This window comes from Mobula birostris, chromosome 26 (genome assembly GCF_030028105.1).
Source record: "Mobula birostris isolate sMobBir1 chromosome 26, sMobBir1.hap1, whole genome shotgun sequence".
In the NCBI taxonomy this organism is placed as follows: domain Eukaryota; kingdom Metazoa; phylum Chordata; class Chondrichthyes; order Myliobatiformes; family Myliobatidae; genus Mobula; species Mobula birostris.
In genome coordinates this window covers 45,151,221-45,170,065 of record NC_092395.1, presented here as the reverse complement: position 1 = coordinate 45,170,065, position 18,845 = coordinate 45,151,221, and positions in this window count along the sequence as shown.

Sequence of the window (18,845 nt, the reverse complement as noted above, 5' to 3'; positions counted from 1 at the left end):
CTGGAACCAAGTGTATTCAGGCCTTCAGTCGGCGGTTCTGGTGGCCCTCCATGGGAGATGACATCCACAACTTTGTCTCAGCCTTCTTGGTCTGTGCTCAAGGCAAGAACTCTAACCGGTCACCTGCTGGTCTGTTACAACCCCTGGTCCCACATTGCCCTGGATTTTTGTCACCGTTCTTTCTCCGTCAGATGGTAGTACCACCATTCTCATGGTAGTTGATCATTCCTCCAAGTCTGTACACTTCATTAATTTACCAAAACTCCTCTTGGCCAAAGAAACAGCCAGATTACTAGTACTGCATTATTTAAATTACATGGTTTACCTGTAGATGCTGTGTCAACCAGGGGCTCTCAATTCACATCCAACTTCTGGAGGGCATTCTGTAATCTTCTGGGTGCCTCTGTGAGCCTGTCTTCAGGATTCCACCCACAGACCAATGGCCAGACCGAGCGGGCCAGCCAACAGCTAGAGACTGTATTGTGGTGCCTGGTCTCCCAGAACCCTTCTGCGTGGAGTCAGCAGCTACCCTGGGCCAAATACACCATAAACTCTCATCCGTCCTCATCTACTGATCTGTCCCCCTTCGAGTGCTGTCTTGGCTACCAGCCTCCACTGTTTCCTGCCCTGGAGGAGGTTAGCGTTCCATCTGCCGAGGCATTCATCCGCCATTGTCAGCGGAGGTGGAGGTGCACTTGCTCTGCCCTTCTCCGTTCCTCTGCTAGGATCAGCGTCAAGCTGACCGCCATCGCTCCAAGACCCCGTGTTACCACCAGGGACAGAGTGTGTGGCTCTTAACCTGAGACCTGCCCCTCAAGGTGGATTCCCGCAAACTCGCCCCTCGCTTCATCAGCCCTGCTGCCGTCCGTCTCAAGCTCCCCTCCACTCTCCACCGCATTCATTCCACCTTCCATGTGTCCCGCATCAAGCCTTTCATGAGACACCCCCGCCCCGTCCTGTCCCCAAACCACCCCCCTCCCTCACAGCTCATCGATGGGTCAGAGGCCTTCACGGTGTGTCGACTGCTGGACGTTCGTCGCTGGAGCCGTGACTTCCGGTACATTGTGGACTGGGAGGGTTACGGTCCTGAGGAGAGGTGCTGGGTCCCAGCCCGTAACATCCTGGACCCCCTCTCGCATCAGGGGCTTTCATCGCCAGCACCCAGCTCGACCTGCCGTGACGCCAGGAGGTGTCTGTGGGGGGCGGGGGGTGGGCGGGTGGAGTTACTATCAGTACCTCTAGTTGAACTCTGTCTTCTTGTGTGTTTCCCCCTAGCTGTCAGTCCGTGGTTTTGTTTTGCCATGTGCTCCTGTCCCCACTCCTGCTCTACGCCAGCCCCTGTATTACTGAGTACTCTGTCTCTCACCTGTTTCTAATTATTACCTGTATTGCTGCCCCCTGTGTCTCACTGTGCTCCACCTATCATCTGCCTCTCTGTTTATTGCTCAGTGTAGTTCAGTCCTGTGTCTTCACCTGTTTGTGCTAGTGAATTCAATGAATTTTCCTGAGCCTTTCCAGCTTTGGTATCTGTACTCTGTCTGAATATGGACCCTGCCTGTTTCCTGATTCTGGATATTTTGATCTCTGCCTGAACTTTGAAGCCAACTTTGTTGCCCCCCCCAGATTTGTTACTCAGTAAATATCAGAGTGCTCACATACTTGATCTGCAATTGGGTCCCTGATTTAGCGTTCTGACACAAACATAGATTCTATTCTGCTCTGACCAGACATCAACCATTTTGATTTCATAGAAACATAGAAACATAGAAAATAGGTGCAGGAGTAGGCCATTTGGCCCTTCGAGCCTGCACCGCCATTTATTATGATCATGGCTGATCATCCAACTCAGAACCCTCCCCCTGCCTTCCCTCTATACCCCCTGATCCCCGTAGCCACAAGGGCCATATCTAACTCTCTCTTAAATATAGCCAATGAACTGGCCTCAACTGTTTCCTGTGGCAGAGAATTCCACAGATTCACCACTCTCTGTGTGAAGAAGTTTTTCCTAATCTCGGTCGTAAAAGGCTTCCCCTTTATCCTCAAACTGTGACTCCTCGTTCTGGACTTCCCCGACATCGGGAACAATCTTCCTGCATCTAGCCTGTCCAATCCCTTTAGGATTTTATACGTTTCAATCAGATCCCCCCTCAATCTTCTAAATTCCAACGAGTACAAGCCCAGTTCATCCAGTCTTTCTTCATATGAAAGTCCTGCCATCCCAGGAATCAATCTGGTGAACCTTCTTTGTACTCCCTCTATGGCAAGGATGTCTTTCCTCAGATTAGGGGACCAAAACTGCACACAATACTCCAGGTGTGGTCTCACCAAGGCCTTGTACAACTGCAGTAGTACCTCCCTGCTCCTGTACTCAAATCCTCTTGCTATAAATGCCAGCATACCATTCGCCTTTTTCACCGCCTGCTGTACCTGCATGCCCACTTTCAATGACTGGTGTATAATGAGACCCAGGTCTCGTTGCACCTCCCCTTTTCCTAATTGGCCACCATTCAGATAATAATCTGTTTTCCTATTTTTGCCACCAAAGTGGATAACTTCACATTTATCCACATTAAATTGCATCTGCCATGAATTTGCCCACTCACCCAACCTATCCAAGTCACTCTGCATCCTCTTAGCATCCTCCTCACAGCTAACACTGCCACCCAGCTTCGTGTCATCCGCAAACTTGGAGATGCTGCATTTAATTCCCTCATCCAAGTCATTAATATATATTGTAAACAACTGGGGTCCCAGCACTGAGCCTTGCGGTACCCCACTAGTCACAGCCTGCCATTCTGAAAAGGTCCCGTTTATTCCCACTCTCTGCTTACGGTCTGCTAACCAATTCTCTATCCACATCAATACCTTACCCTTTTCATCATTTCATGACCTCTCTCCAATTTCAACCTCACCCCTTCCGACTCTGCTCTCCACACTCATCTTGACCTCACCGTCAAACCATCAAACCCTCAGCTAAAGGGGTGCTGTAGTAGTCTGGCGTACTGACATCTACCTTGCTGAGGACTGGCAACAACTGTCAGACACCTCCTCTTACCCCTCAATCAAGATTGCACTAAGGAGCACCAGGCCATCATCTCCCACACCATCACTCACCTTATTAGCTCTGGGAATCTCCCATCCACTGCCACCAACTTCATTGTTCCTGCACTCCGCACCTCCCATTTCTACCTTCTACCCAAGATCCGCAAAACTGCTTGTCCAGGTTGACCCATTGTTTCGGCTTGTTTCTGCCCCACTGAACTCATATCTGCATACCTTGACTCTGTTTTATTCTCCACTCCCCCCCCCCCCCCCGCCGCCTTGTTCACTCTCTTCCTACCTACATCTGTGAACTTCACATAGTCTGGATCTTTTCAATGATTTGAGGTCCCCTGGCCCCATCTTATTTTCACAATGGATGTCCAGCCCCTATACACCTCTATCCCCCACCGGAAAGATCTCAAAGCTCTCCTTTTTTTTCCCAGACATCAGACCCAACCACTTTCTCTCCACCACTCTCCTCCATTGAGCAGAACTTGTCGTCCTCACGCTTAATAATTTCTCATTTGGTTCCTCCCACTTCCTTCCTTGATAGCCATAGGCACTTGCATGGGACCCAGCTATGCCTGCCTTTTATCGGCTATGTGCACTAGTCTATGTTCCAAGCCTACACTGGTATCCGTCCCTCACTTTTCCTGTGCTACGTCAACGACTGCATTGGTGCTGCTTCTTGCACCCATGACGAGCTCATCAACTTTGCCTCCAACTTCCACCAGGCCCTCAAATTTACCTGGTCCATTTCTGACACCTCCCTCCCCTTTCTCGATCTCTCTGGAGATAGCTTATCTACTGATGTCTATTATAAACCCACGGACTCTCACAGCTACCTGGACTACACCTCTTTCCTCCCTGTTACTTGTAAAAACGCTACCCCCTTCTCTCAATTCATCTGTCTCAGGATGAAGTTTTTCATTCCAGAACAAAGGAGATGTCCTCCTCCTTCAAAGAAGGGGGCTTCCCTTCCTCCACCATCAACGCTGCCCTCGACTGCATCTCTTCCAATTAATGCACATCTGCTCTTAGCCCACCCTCACCCACCACCCCACCAGCCCCCACATCCAGCATATAATTCAACAGAACTTCCGTCATCTCCCCAATGGGATCCCGCCACAAGCACACCTTTCCCTTCCCATCACTTACTGGTTTCTGCAGGGATCGCTCCTACGTGACTCCCTTGTCCATTCGTCCCTCCCCACTGATCTCCCTCCTGGCACTTGCACTTGCAAGCAGAACAAGTGCTACATCTGTCCCTACACCTCCTCCCTCACTACCATTCAGGGCCCCAAACAGTCCTTCCAGGTGAGGTGACACTTCACCTGTGAGTCTGTTGGGGTCATATAAGTGTCTGCTGCTCCCAGTGTGACTTTCTGTGTATCAGGGAGACCCGATATATATTGGGAGACTGCTTCACCGAGCATCTATGCTCTGTCCGCAGGGGGGATAAAAGGGATCTCATAGTGGCCACCCATTTCCATTCCACTTCCCATTCCGATATATTAACCCATGGCCTCAAGACAACACTCAGGTTGAAGGAACAACACGTTGTATTCCATCTGGTTAGCCTCTGACCTGATGGCGTGAACATTGATTTCTCAAACTTCTGGTAATGCCCCTGCCCTTCACCATTCCCCATTACCTTTTCTCTCTCTAACCTTATCTCCTTGCCTTCCCATTTCCTCCCTCTGGTGCTCCTCCCCCCTATTTTCTTCCATAGCCTTCTATTAGATTCCCTCTTCTCCAGCCCTATATCTTTCACCAATCAACTTCTCAGCTCTTCACTTCATTCCTCCCCCTCCTCTCTCCCCTCCTCTCTCCACCCCTCTCTCCCCCCCTCTCTCCCCCCCCCTCCCCCCTCTTAAATCTACTCCTCACTTTTTATCTTTAGTCATGCCAAAGGGTCTCGGCTTGAAACATTGACTGTCCTTTTTTTCCATAGATGCTGCCTGGCCTGCTGAGTTCCTCCAGCATAGTGTGTGTCTGGAGGAGGGAGCTTGTGGAGAAACATGAAATGTATGAAGGTAATACAATAGTATAAAGAATAGGCCACTCATCCCATCAAACTTTTCTTGCCATTCAATATGATCATGGCAGATCTGCTATAGGCCTCATTGTCTGCACCAATCCCCCATACCCTTCAGTTCCTTGATCTTTCAAAATTCGTTTATTTCCTCTTTAAATGCCTCCTATGATCCAGCATCCATGACTCGAGACCATCTTCTGTGGGAAGAAGTTCCTGTGCAACTTGGTTATAAATGACTAACCCCTTGTCACTATCCTTCCTTGTTTGAGATTTCCCCATTATTAGAAACATTTTGACATCTCCTCTACCCTCTGGTCTTTTATGTTTCAATAAGATTACCCTCATTCTTCTAAATCCAAGGTATTGAATGTAGTTCTAATTACTCTAGCTGCTTTTAATAGGAAAGTTCTCTCATTCCCAAAATTATCCCTGTGGACAGCCTTGACTGCCAGTATATCCATTATTTTTAAAAAAGTGGACCAAACTGCATAGCACTGAGTACGGTGATGAAATTTTCATTGAGAGTTTAGTAAATTGGGACCTGACGAAGGTTAACAAGTTCGTGTGTCATGGGAACGTACAATGTGGGCTTAGTTTACAGAGGATAGAATCTAGTCAAGAGTGTTATCAGGAAATGTATTTAACTCCTGGCGTACCAACATTTATCATATTGTTATCCCAGCTTCTCATAAGGAACCAAGAGATGTTTTTAAGTTGAAAATTTTCTTGGGTTTCTCAGCAAATAAGGTTAACCCGTGGACGTGAGTTACATTAGCTGTTTTCTCCATAGTGCCTCTGCAGTATGACTGACTGTGGAATTTACCAAAATAGGAACTTGTCAAAGTGTTAATAAGCTCAGAATGTTTCATCAGAGCCAAAACCTAATTAAATCAGGCAAAGGATGGACTTGTATGGAATAAACTGGGTGCAGAAGGGACAATCCAAAAGAGGAAGGTCAGCAAAATCAACTGTCAGGGGCATAATTCTTTAATAGATTTGTATATCTATGAAAGAGGCATATGGGGATGAAACCATGCAAGCTGTAAGGAATTTGTGTCCTGTTCTGAACAATTTGTATAGATGGAGACATACTCTGTTAGATGCTGCCTGGCTTGAGTTGCATTCAGAACCAAGTTAGAATTACTAATAGCTAAAAACTGCATATGATTGTTTAAAATGCAAAGGCTGTATTAGTACATAGTATATTGTTGCTGTACTTAATAGCATGTAATCCTGTTATTATTTGTAATATCTTATGTTATGCTTTTGACAGTTTTATATTTATTGTAGTGTTACTTAATTTAAATAAGCCTTTAATAAGGGATCTGGGTTGTGTTCCTCTCAACGCTGACTAGTTGCAACCTAATCAGATAGGTTCAGGCTTAATATGAAGGGATAACTACTCACAGTTGGAATAATGAAACCGAGACAAATGTGTCAGGGTGTGTGCAGTAGGCAGATATCTCAGCCAGAATAATTATAAAAACCAAAGCTAAACTCGAGTAAAGTTCAACAGAAAAGTTGTGAAAGTCATTTTGGATTGGAGCTAAAGTCTAGGGAAGAAGGGTTTTTAACTGGGTCAATTGCTTTGGTCTTTACAATATTTATAATATTCAGCAGTAGAATTAATTAAAACTGCAGAGGCCAAAGAAAGAGTTGCTGAATAGGTGGAGCTGGCTGCTGTTCTTGTCAATGATATTGTGAAGTAATGACATTTTATGTAATAAAACTGAAAAAGATCCAAGGAGAGATCCTTGATGAATATTCAGAGATAATATTCCAGGTACAAAACAGAAGCCACTCGGTTACGTCCAGATAACAGAATAAAATCGGGCAAGTAACACACAGAAAATGCTGAAGGAACTCAGCATGCCAGGCAGCATCTAGAAAAGGGAACAGTTGACATTTCAGGCTGAAAGCCTTCGGCAGGACTGGAGGAAGAAAGCTGAATAGATTTAAAAGGTGGGGAGAGAGAAACACTAGGTGATGGGTGAAACCGGGAGGGGGAGGGATGAAGTAAAGAACTGAAGTTGATTAGTGAAAGAGACAGAAGGCCGTGGAAGAAAGAAAACAGTGGAGGCGTGCCAGAGGGAGGCTGTGGGCGGGCAAGGAGATGAGGTGAGAAAGGGAAAAGGGGATGGGAAATGGCAAAGGTGGGGTTGGTATCGGAAGTTCAAGAAATTGATGTTCATGCCATCAGGTTGGAGGCTACATAAAAGGAATATAAGGAATTGTTCCTCCAACCTAAATGTGGCCTCATCACAACAGTGGAGGAGGCCATGGATGGACATGTCAGTATGGGAAGTGAAATTAAAGTGGGTGGCCACTGGGAGATCCTGCTTTTTTTTTCTCTGGCGGACGGAGCATAGGTGCTCGGTGAAGCAATCTCTTGATCTACGTCGGCGTCTCACCGATATACAGGAGGCCACACCAGGAGCAGTGGACTCAAAGGTAAAGTGTTGCCTCACCTGGAAGGACTGTTTGGGGCCCTGTATGGTAGTGAGGGAGGAGGTGTAGGGGCAGGTGTAGCGTTTGTTCTGATAGGAAGGAGATCAGTGGGGAGGAATGAATGGAGAAGGAGTCGTGTAGGGATCAATTCTTGTAGAAAGCAGACAGTGCGGGGTGGGGAATGGCTGGGTGAAGGGAAAGATGTGCTTGCTGGCGGGAGATGGTGGAAGTTTTGGAGAATTGTATGCTGGACACAGAGGCTGGTGGGGTGGTAGATGAGGACGAGAGGAACCTTATCCCTGGTACGGTGGCTGGAGAACGGGGTAAGAGCAGATGTATGTGAAATGGAAGAGGTGTGGTTGAGAGCAGCATTGATAGTGGAGGAAGGGAAGCCCCTATCTTTGAAGGAGAAGGACATCTCCTTCTTTCTGGAATGAAAAGTCTCACTCTGAGACCAGATGAGGTGGAGTTGTGGGAATTGCAAGATAGGGATGGTGTTTTTCAAGTAATAGGGTGGGAAGAGGTATAGTCCAGTTAGCTGTGAGAGTCCGTGGGTTTGTAATAGACATAAAATGCAGGAATAAACACACAACATGTTCCCACAATGATGCTGTGATAGTGAGCAGATTATCTGTTTTTGTCATGTTGATTAGAGATAACTTTTGTTCTGAACACTATAGAACCAACCCTCCTGCAAGGCCCTCCCATTATTAATCCAATTTAATCTGTAGGGCTATTTATATCTATCTGAGAGAACAGATGGGGCCTTAGTTTTAGTTTGTCATCTAAAACACAGCACAGACAGCACACACTCTGTACTGCATCGAGGCATCAACCCAAATTTGATGCTCAGCTGTGGGAATTGGGCACAAATCCTCCACACTTTCAATTTAGAGGAGGAAAATGGCATGGATACAAGTCAATCTAAAACACTCCTGATGAAAGGGCACCCTTCAGAAATATTAACTTTATTTTTCTCTTTGTAGATACAGTTGAGCCCACTGAATAGTTCTATGTTCTCTCATTGTTGTTCACACAATTTGCACTAGTTTATAATTAGGATAGAAAGACATGGTTGACTGTCATTTTTAAAAGACATCTTGTTTAGCTATCTGAGCAGTTACAAGGCACTGAGTAATTTTCCTGGATTGCATCAGGTAGCCTAGTCAGTGTTGGTGGGCCACAATTTTTTTTATTGTAATATAGATGGACTTCCTACATTGCACAATTAGTCCCAATTGTAAAACTTGATGATGTGAATGCCAGAGCCAATTTGTTGCTAACAGTTCCAGTTGCTCAGACGATGGTCTGCTCTGTGCTGTATGGCAGACTATGACTTGTTGTTAAACTAACAGACAAGAAACAACAAAATCACTAGTCTTCCAAACAGAAGTGAGCCACAGATCTTGATCCAACAGGTTCAAATAATAAAATCACTTGCTGCAGTGAAGGTCATCTGCAAGACATAGAATTTTGAATCTGAATCAGAGTCAAGTTTAATGTCACTGACGTATGCTGTGAAACTTGTCAGCAACATGACAGTGCAATACATTTATATATTAAAAAAAAGCTGTGAATTACTGTACAAATAAATAAGGAGTGCAAAGCAGACAAAGTATTGTGTGATGGGTCAATAAATGAACGCAACATCTTCTGATTAAAGTATTTCTTCTAATATTCCACTTAGTTACCGTCTTCTAGGTTTGAAGGTGATGAGATGAGGTGCTGTGGACTGGGATTGAGACTTGTGTAACACCCTGTACAGTGAGTGTTTGTTCTTGCAGTGCACAGCTTTATCCCTGCACTTGCAATATGATTGCTGTCATTTATCCATTGCTCCTTCTACAGCATCTATAGCATTTTTTTCTATTACATTGATTAATACATCAGATTTCTTGAAACAGTTGTCATCCAATTCTATTGAGCAAAGTTATTATGAAATACCTCTTCTATTGAGATTTCTTCTTATTTTTTCTTCTAGATAAAGCAAATAGAAATGGGCAGATAGACAGGTTGCTGACAGCAAGGTAGCAGCTTGTTTGAGTATACCAGGCTTGGTTCTGCTGGTAGGCACTTGACTAGTTCGGACTGATCAATGTCTGTTTTCAAAAGTGACTGGACAGAGAGAGGACTATGGAGTACATAGGTAGAAAACTTGTTTGTAATTAAGAAGTTTTGAAAAGATCTATTTTATTTTCCTCTTTTGATCTTCCAATGTCAACCAATTAGATGAGAGATCACTGCCAACAAAGCGGTGCGTGTTTGCTCCCAAGACTGTGTGCCCGTTTCATGCATTCTTACAGGAGTATTCCTTGTCTATCTGCATGTACTTGCATCAGTGATTGCATGATCTTGTGTTCCTTTCCATATTTGTAGTTAACTTTATTTCCATATACACAGCTGCATTGATTTATTTATTCTATATTTGGCCTAAAATATGTACTCAAGGACATAGCTCTGTGTATGCGCTTCTATATTCTCAAACTGAGCTGTTCCTGCTTGTGTGTGCCTCTTGCTTGAGCATACATACAAAAGATGTCAAAAAATGCATAGAAAGTGAGCCAAATCTAGTGGTCAGAATGTCAATGGGGATCATTTGGGATGAGTTTGCCCTTCCTTGTAGTGGATGAAGTTAGTAATCTGTAATCCCTATTTTTCTTTCATAGAAGTTTGAAGGAAATGTTTGTGCTTTTTATCAGTACCCTGAGAGTAAATGACAATAATTTTTATAGAATGAAGCAATATAGCTAATGTGAAGCTGTGCTTGTGAAAATGCACAAAAGTGAAAGCAGCTAATGACTACAAACTGCTACGGTCACATATCACTGTGGAATTATTGACAAAAGAGCAAATTATCCTGCAGCTGAGAATCAGAAAATCTGTGATCCAAGTTATTTCTGTGTAGATCAGATGTCAAGAATTAGAATGCCACTCTATTGCTTGTGAAAGTACAATGAAAGCTTGCATTAACAACTCCAAACCTGTCTTTAAACTCAATTAAGCTTTTACCTGCAAAAAAAAAGTCAGTACATGGCAAATTAGCTGAGAGCTAATATGCTGGATACATACATAACTGTTCAAATATGCACGTGCACTGATGCATTAATGGTGTTCATTGATAACATCAAGCTGGGTGTGATGATTTCAAAGTTTAATAGCCTGCTTGACCACAATTTTAAGGCTGCATGTGAAGAAGGGTAATTTGGGATCAGTATCTACAGTACGTACCAAAGAAGGGTGAGAAAAGAAGCTTTTGACTTTGAGTTTATTTTGGGAATATCCCCCTTATAATCTAAGTAAGAGCCTGGACTATTTGCTTCATTATTCTGTTGAAAGATAAACACTTCAGAGCTATAAGAATTAATTCGTGCCTTTGTAGCTGTAATCAGCCACACAACCATTCTTGCAATTCTACTGTTGCTAAAGTCAAATTGCCTGAAGGGTAGTTGTGAAGACCTTGGTTTTGAATTGTCCATTCTGCCTACAGCAGCAGTGACTAAAGAAAGATATCTAGATCATTATGGAACCAAAAAAATGTTTCAGCAATTAGTGAGTTGGTAGGTGTCTAGTGGAATCACAGTTCTGAGTGTGACTGGAGGTGAGATTGGGAAGAAAGACTAAAGAGGAACTGGTGCTCCACATCACCATACCAATGTTCTCACACCAATGCTCTGTGGAAATGCTGTCACTCAGTCATTAAGGATCCTCAGAAAGACCAACAAACTGGACTAAGGAACACACAGTTCCAAAAGATATAATTTAATGATAATCACCTCTACTTGGCTTGTAACTGTCACATTCAAAATTGCTTCAGATTCTTACTGAAAACTGAAAATCCACATGTACTTTCCATTCCGGATGTCAAATTCATGAACAACAAAAGGAACAACCACTGCGGAAACAGGGCAGAGGGGGAGGGTGGTAAAATGCCCGTTCAATTTGAGACCACGGGGGGGGGGGGGGTGATAATTTTTAAACTAATATAGTGCATATTACCTTGGCAATCTATCTTTGTGGTCCTGTATCTTCAAAAATAGAACTACTGATTCAATTAGTGGAACTAGTAAGGAGTAGGCTTGTCTTTGTGTAGTGCATGAAAGGCGAAAGGAGACACAATGCAATTCCCATTAGTTGTGGGATATAATGTCTCTTTCAAAACTTTTCAGGATATGAGAGAGGATTCAAGATCCCACTTGACTTCTCGTGAAGACCTCCTGTCACTTTTGAGGTTCTCACTATTCTGTAACTCTATGTATGCTCCAATTTTGCAACAGTGATAACATAGCATGCTTATTGACATCTCTGAGCTCTGACTTCCATGCACTAGTGTCTCATTGACCAGTTGAGTTACAATGCAATTTACCAGAGCATGCTACACATACAGAGTTTCTTGTCACTTCTCATGATTAATTTTCAGTCAAAAGCAATTGCGTGTCACATAAAAATTATATGCTGTAAAATATAATTTCCAAATATCCCCCACTTCCAACCTTCATGTTAAGTAGATCTTATCCAAGTGATGTTTTGGGAAAATTTCAATATAAATTTGGTCACTGGTTATTTGGCAATAATCACTGCTGTTAAAAATAACTCACTGCATGAAGTGCTTCAAGGATAGGAAGTCGCCAGACAACCTTATTATTTAAGAGGCACATGAAAATGCAGATGTTGGCATCTGGAGCAACAAATAATTTACTGGAGGAACTCAAAGTTGAACAGCACTTGGTGGAGGTGTGGAAGAACCTGTTGGCATTGCAGGTCAAAACCTGATTTCCTGGTGCAGGGTTTTGATGAAAAACATTCACAATTACTTTTTCCCCACAGATGCTGCTCAAGCCTCTCTGTTCCTCTACCAGGTTAATTGTTGCAAGCTTAGTATTTAGCTCAGGAATATCATATCATGGTTTGAAATACAATGGAAGGGTCAAACATTGTTTAAGTAACAACTATTTGCCGCTGTACCCTGAGAAGGAACTTCAGTGTGGGTCACCATGCTGTGACTCTGAAGGACATCGTGCAAGGGCAGGTCTGTCAATGATACTCCCTTTCTGGTAGAATATCATTGTGACACCTGGAGATGGATCTATATGGAAAGGGTGAGCAACTTGTGATTAAGGTATGAACTGTATCTTTGGAAAAAAATAACGCTGATATTTATCAAAAGTTGTGAAAGGAGGAGGAACTCCCTTCAACAGAATGTGACATTGTTGACAAACTCGTATAAGACCATAATACACAGGAGCAAAATTAAGCCATTCAGACCATTGAGATGTTCTGCCATTCCATCATGACTGATTTATTATCCCTATCAATCCCGTTCTCATGCCTTCTCTCCACAATCTTCGATGCCTTGATTGATTATCAATCTTCACCTTCATTATACCCAATGACTTGGTCTGCACAGCCATCTGTGGCTATAAAGTCCATCGTTTCATCACTCTCTGGCTCAAGAAATGTTCCCTCATCACTGTCATAAATGGATGTCTCTATCGTGAAGCTCTGCCCTCCGGTCCTAGATTCGCCCACCATAGGAAGCATCCTCTCCATATCCACTCTAAGTAGACCTTTCAATATTCAATAGATTTATGAGATTCCACACCCCCCCCCCCCCCCCCACCACCATCTTCATTCTTCTAAACTCCAGTGAGTACAGGCTCAGAGCCATCAAATACTCCTATGTTAACCCTTCTATTCCTAGGATCATTCTTGTGAACCTTCTCTGAGCCTCTCCAATGCCAGCACACCTTTCTTAGATAAGGGGCCAAAATCTGCTCATAATACTTCAAGTGCAGTCTGACCAATGCCTTAAGGCCTCAGCATCACATTCCTGCTCTTATGTTCTAGTCTTCTCGAAATGAAGGTTAACATTGCCTTTGTCTTCCTTACCACCAACTCAAGCTGCAAAGTTAACATTTAGAGAATCCTGCACGAGGAATCCCAGGTCCCTTTGCACCTCTGGTTTTTGAGTTTTCACCTCAATAAGAGAGTAGTTCATGCCTTTCTTCCTTCTACCAAAGTGCATGACCATACACTTCCCTACATTATATTCCATCTGCCACTTCTTTGACCATTCTCCCAATCTGTCCATGTCCTTCTGCAGACACCTTGCTTCCTCAACACAACCTGTCCCTCCACCTATCTTCATATCATTCACAAACTTGGCGATAAAGCCATCAATTCCTTCAAATCATAACTGTATAACGTGAAAAGAAGCATTCCCAACACCAAGCCCCGTGGAACCGACAACTAACCAGAAAAGATCCGTTTATTCCCAGTCTTTGCCTCCTGCCAGTCAGCCAATCTTCTGTCCATGTTGGTGTCTTTCCTGTAATACTATGGGTTCTTACCTTGTTGAGTAGCCTACTGTGCAGCACCTTGTCAAGTGCCTTCTGAAAATCCAAATAAACAACATCCACTGACTTTCCTTAGTCTTTTCTGCCTGATATTTCCTCGAAGAATTCCAATAGATTTGTTAGGCAAGATTTCTCTTGAAAGAAACGATGCTGATTTTGGCTTATTTTGTAATGTGTCTCCAAATACCACAAAACCTAATCCTTAATAATAGACTCCAACATCTTTCCAACCACTGAAATCAGGATAACTGGCTTATAATTTCCTTTCTTCTGCCTCCCTACTTTCTTGAAGAGTAGAATGACATTTGCAATTTCCCTGTCCTCTAGAAACAATCCAGAATATAGTGATTCTTGAAAGATCATTACTAATGCCTCCACAATCTATCTGGCCACCTCTTTCAGAACCCTGGAGTGTTTTCCATCTGGTCCAGGTGACTTATCCACCTTCAGACTTTTCAGCTTCCCAAGAACCTTCTCCTTAGTAATATCAATAACACACACTTCTGCCTCTGACACTCTTGAATTTCTGGCATAATGGGAATGTCTTCCACAGTGAAGACTGACAAAATACTTATTAATTTCCTCTGCCATTTCTTTCTCCTCCATTACTACCTCTCTAGTGTCATTTTCCATGGTCTGATATCCACTATATAACCATATAACAATTACAGCGCGAAAACAGGCCATCTCGGCCCTTCTAGTCCGTGCCGAACTCTTACCCTATCCTATTCCCACCGACCTGCACTCAGCCCATAACCCTCCATTCCTTTGCTGTCCATATATCTATCCAATTTAACTTTAAACGACAACATAGAACCTGTCTCAGCCACTTCTGCTGGAAGCTCATTCCACACAGCTACCACTCTCTGAGTAAAGACGTTCTCCCTCATGTTACCCCTAAACTTTTGTCCCCTAATTCTCAACCCATGCCCTCTTGTTTGAATCTTCCCCACTCTCGATGGAAAAAGTCTAACCACGTCAACTCTGTCAATTCCCCTCATAATTTTACACACCTCTATCAAGTCTCCCCTCAACCTTCTATGCTCCAAAGAATAAAGACCTAACTTGTTCAACCTTTCTCTGTAACTTAGGAGATGAAACCCAGGCAACATTTTAGTAAACCTCCTCTGTACTCTCTCAATTTTATTGACATCCTTCCTATAATTTGGTGACCAGAACTGTACACAATACTCCAGATTTGGCCTTACCAATGCCTTATACAAATTCAACATTACATCTTGACTCCTATACTCAATGCTCTGATTAATAAAGGCCAGCAGACCAAAAGCTTTCTTCACCACCCTATCCACATGAGATTCCATCTTCAGAGAAATATGCACCATTATTCCTAGATCCCTCTGTTCTAAAGTATTCTTTAATGCCCTACCTTTTACCATGTATGTCCTATTTTGATTAGTTCTACCAAAATGTAGCACCTCAGATTTTTCAGCATTAAACTCCATCTGCCATCTTTCAGCCCACTCTTCCAACTGTCCTAAATCTCTCTGCAAGTTTGGAAAACCTACCTCATCATCCACAACACCACCTATCTCAGTATCATCTGCATACTTACTAATCCAATTTACCACCCCATCATCCAGATCATTAATATATATGACAAACAACACCGGACCCAGTACAGATCCCTGAGGCACACCGCTACACACCTTCCTCCAATCTGACACACAGTTATCCACCATTACTCTCTGGCGTCTCCCATCTAGCCACTGCTGAATCCATTTTACTACTTCCATATTAATGCCTAACGATTGAACTTTTCTAACTAACCTTCCATGTGGAACCTTGTCAAAGGCCTTACTGAAGTCCATATTGACAACATCCACCGTTTTACTCTCGTCAACTTTCTTACTAACTTCATCAAAAAATTCAATAAGATTTGTCAAACATGACCTTTCACTCTTGTCTCTCTTTTACTCTTTATATATCTGAAAAAATTACTGTATCCTTTGATATTATTGGCTAGCTTTTTTTCTCTTAATGGTTTTTTAATTGCCTTCTGTTGGATTTTAAAGCTTCCCAAATACTCTAACTTTCCACAAATTTTTGCTATATTATATACCCTTTCTTTTGTTTTTATGCTGTTGTCAGCAATGGTTGTGTTCTCCTTTTAGAATACTACTTCATTTTTGAGATGTGTCATTCCCATCCCTCCTGAATTACTCCTAGGAAGTCCAGCCATTGCTGTGCTCCTATCATTCCTGCTCGTGTCCCCTTCCAATCAGAATTTGGCTTGCTCCTCTCTCATGCCTCTAATTCCTTTTACTCTACCGTAATACTAATACATCCAAATTTTAGCTTCTCCTTCTCAAACTGCAGGGTAAATTTTAACATATTATGATCACTGTCTCCTAAGAGTTTTTTTCCCTTAAACTTCCTAATCCAGTTTGGTTCATTCCACGACACCCAGTCCGGCATTGCTTTTTTCCTAATGAGCTCAACCACAAGCTGCTCTAAAAAGACACCTCATGGGTATTCTACAAATTCCTTCTTGGGATCCAGCACTAACCTGCCTGCATATTGAAATCCCCCATAACTAGCACAACATTGTCCTTTTTACAAGCCTTTTCTATTCCCGTTTAGTTTGTAGCCAAACTACTGTAATTTGCATTGATCTTAAGGCTTGTCCACATTGTGATTCACTTTTACAGGAATAAAAAGAAATGGAGAAAACATTTTTCCATTTACCAATTTCTCACATTTATAGCTTATGGCTCCAATTTTGCTTCAAAACAGCAGATGATGGCAATGGAGGATGAATGGATTACACCGACTGGAAGTGGAGGGTGTGTGGCTGTTGCTTGGTGTGAGGATCATAGGTGAGATGGCCACACCTTAGCAATCAACTTGTCTCTTACCATTTTCCAAAGCCACACACACTTCTTTTGTCAGACTTCATCACACCCTTCTTTGCTCTTCCAGGTAACCAATTACATTTCATTTTGCACCCTCTTGTGCTTCATTTGTTTCTGTCTTTCTTTTTGCCTGGCATCATCATCTTGTTTGCCAGTGTGTATCTATGGAAACTGAAGGCAAAACAAATTTGATTATAGAAATCTGAAACAAAATTACAAAAGGTGCTGTTAAATCTACAGCTGAAAAAGGTTTACACATTGGATAGCTGGTTACAGATAAAGCACAGAGCCAGAAGTTTGTTGGACACAGTTGGGAATGTAGAATATAACCCCAAGAGATTTACCATGTATAATTGGGTATATACTCTATGTAACTTTTGTACCTTTGGCCTGAATGTGGTCCCCTGCTGGAGTGTAGGATTGGAGAAAACCTTATTCTTTAAAATGACTCATCTGATTCACCAACTCAGAAGTGGGTTGAGGTTGGATAATCCATAATGCGAAAAAGTCTGTTAATTCTCTTGTATGAGATTGTTCTGTGAACTAATTTAACAAAGTCTTTAATCCTTTTAAAATGCATGAATTTCTGCCTTCATTGCTGCATGGTCATACAATATTTTCACCCATTGCTGACTCAAACAAGTATTTCTTCAGGAGTTGCTAGATATTTGCTAGGCATGTCTTAAGGGGGGTGTAGTGTGGTGGGAGATGTGGAGGAGAACCAGGGAGAAAGTGAAGAGCAAGTGAGAGACATTTATGGAGGGTATTCCATCTGAAAGTGAAAGTGAAATTGTGACGTAAACTGGGAATGCTTGCAAGATTATAAATGGCCTGTGTCAGGGATTGTATGGCTCAAGGAATTGCAAGGAAAGGAGCAAACCTGAAACGAGGATTAAAATCTTGTGAAAACAAGTGAGTGAGCACAGGAGGGTGAATGAACAAAACATGATATCATTTTGCATTCCGGCAGCATTTTGAAATGTTCACCTTTACAAAGCATTCAAAATTGTCCAGAAGAGCATCAGAATATGGGATGGAACACCTTGTATTCCATCTGGGTAGACTCCAACCTGATGGCATGAACATTGACTTCTCTAACTTCTGTTAATGCCCCTCCTCCCCTTCTTATCCCAACCCTTTATTTATTATTTTTTCCTTTATTTCCTCTTCTTCTCTCTCGTTCCCTCTCACAATTACTCCTTGCCTACTCTCCATCTTCCTCTGGTGCTCCTCCACTTCTTTCTCCCTGGCTTCCTGTCCTATGATCCTCTCCCTTCTCCAGCCTTGTATCCATTTTGCCAATCAACTTTCCAGCTCTTAGCTCTATCCTTCCCTCTCTTGTCTTCTCCTATCATTTTGGATCTCCCCCTCCCCCTTTCAAATCTCTTACTATCTCTTCTTTCAGTTAGTCCTGACAAAGGGTCTCTGCCCGAAACATCGACTGTGCTTCTTCCTATGTATGCTGCGTTCCACTAGCATTCTGTGCGTTGTCAGAATGAGTGTTGTGAAGTAATAAAGCCATGCATGAACATTTCAACAGCAAGTGAGGCAGAGAAAGAACAGACCATATAATATCTCCAGACCTCTTGGATACAATATCCCCTTTCAGTCAGGTACTGCCATACTCAGGCTTGTAGACTTGTTTTTTGTCTACATGTGCTTGTGTGCATGTACCCCCACTATTTAGTGTGTAGATAGGCAAATTAATCTGATAACAATAATTTCTTGGTGCCTATTCTGCAAAATCCTACTTTTCAAATATTGACTGCTTTAATGTAGGGTTACTATGACATTGGTTACTTAGCAACAGAGAATGACAACATAGACAAGAGTTTGACCCTCCAGCTTGCAAGCTTTCATCTGTCTGTACTCCCTGGATGGAGAAGGAACACAACTTGGTGAAGTTCAAATCCTAAATCCATAAGCATATGGAAAGTGGATTTCATTTCCTGGTCTCTGGTGCTGTCTGACCCCCTGAGTTCCTCCAGCATTTGTGTGTGTTCCTTCGGATTTCCAGCAGCTGCAGATTTCCTCATGTTTAAGACTTAGATTCTTTGTTTGTTTCACTCATCCAGGCTTGCTCCAATGAAC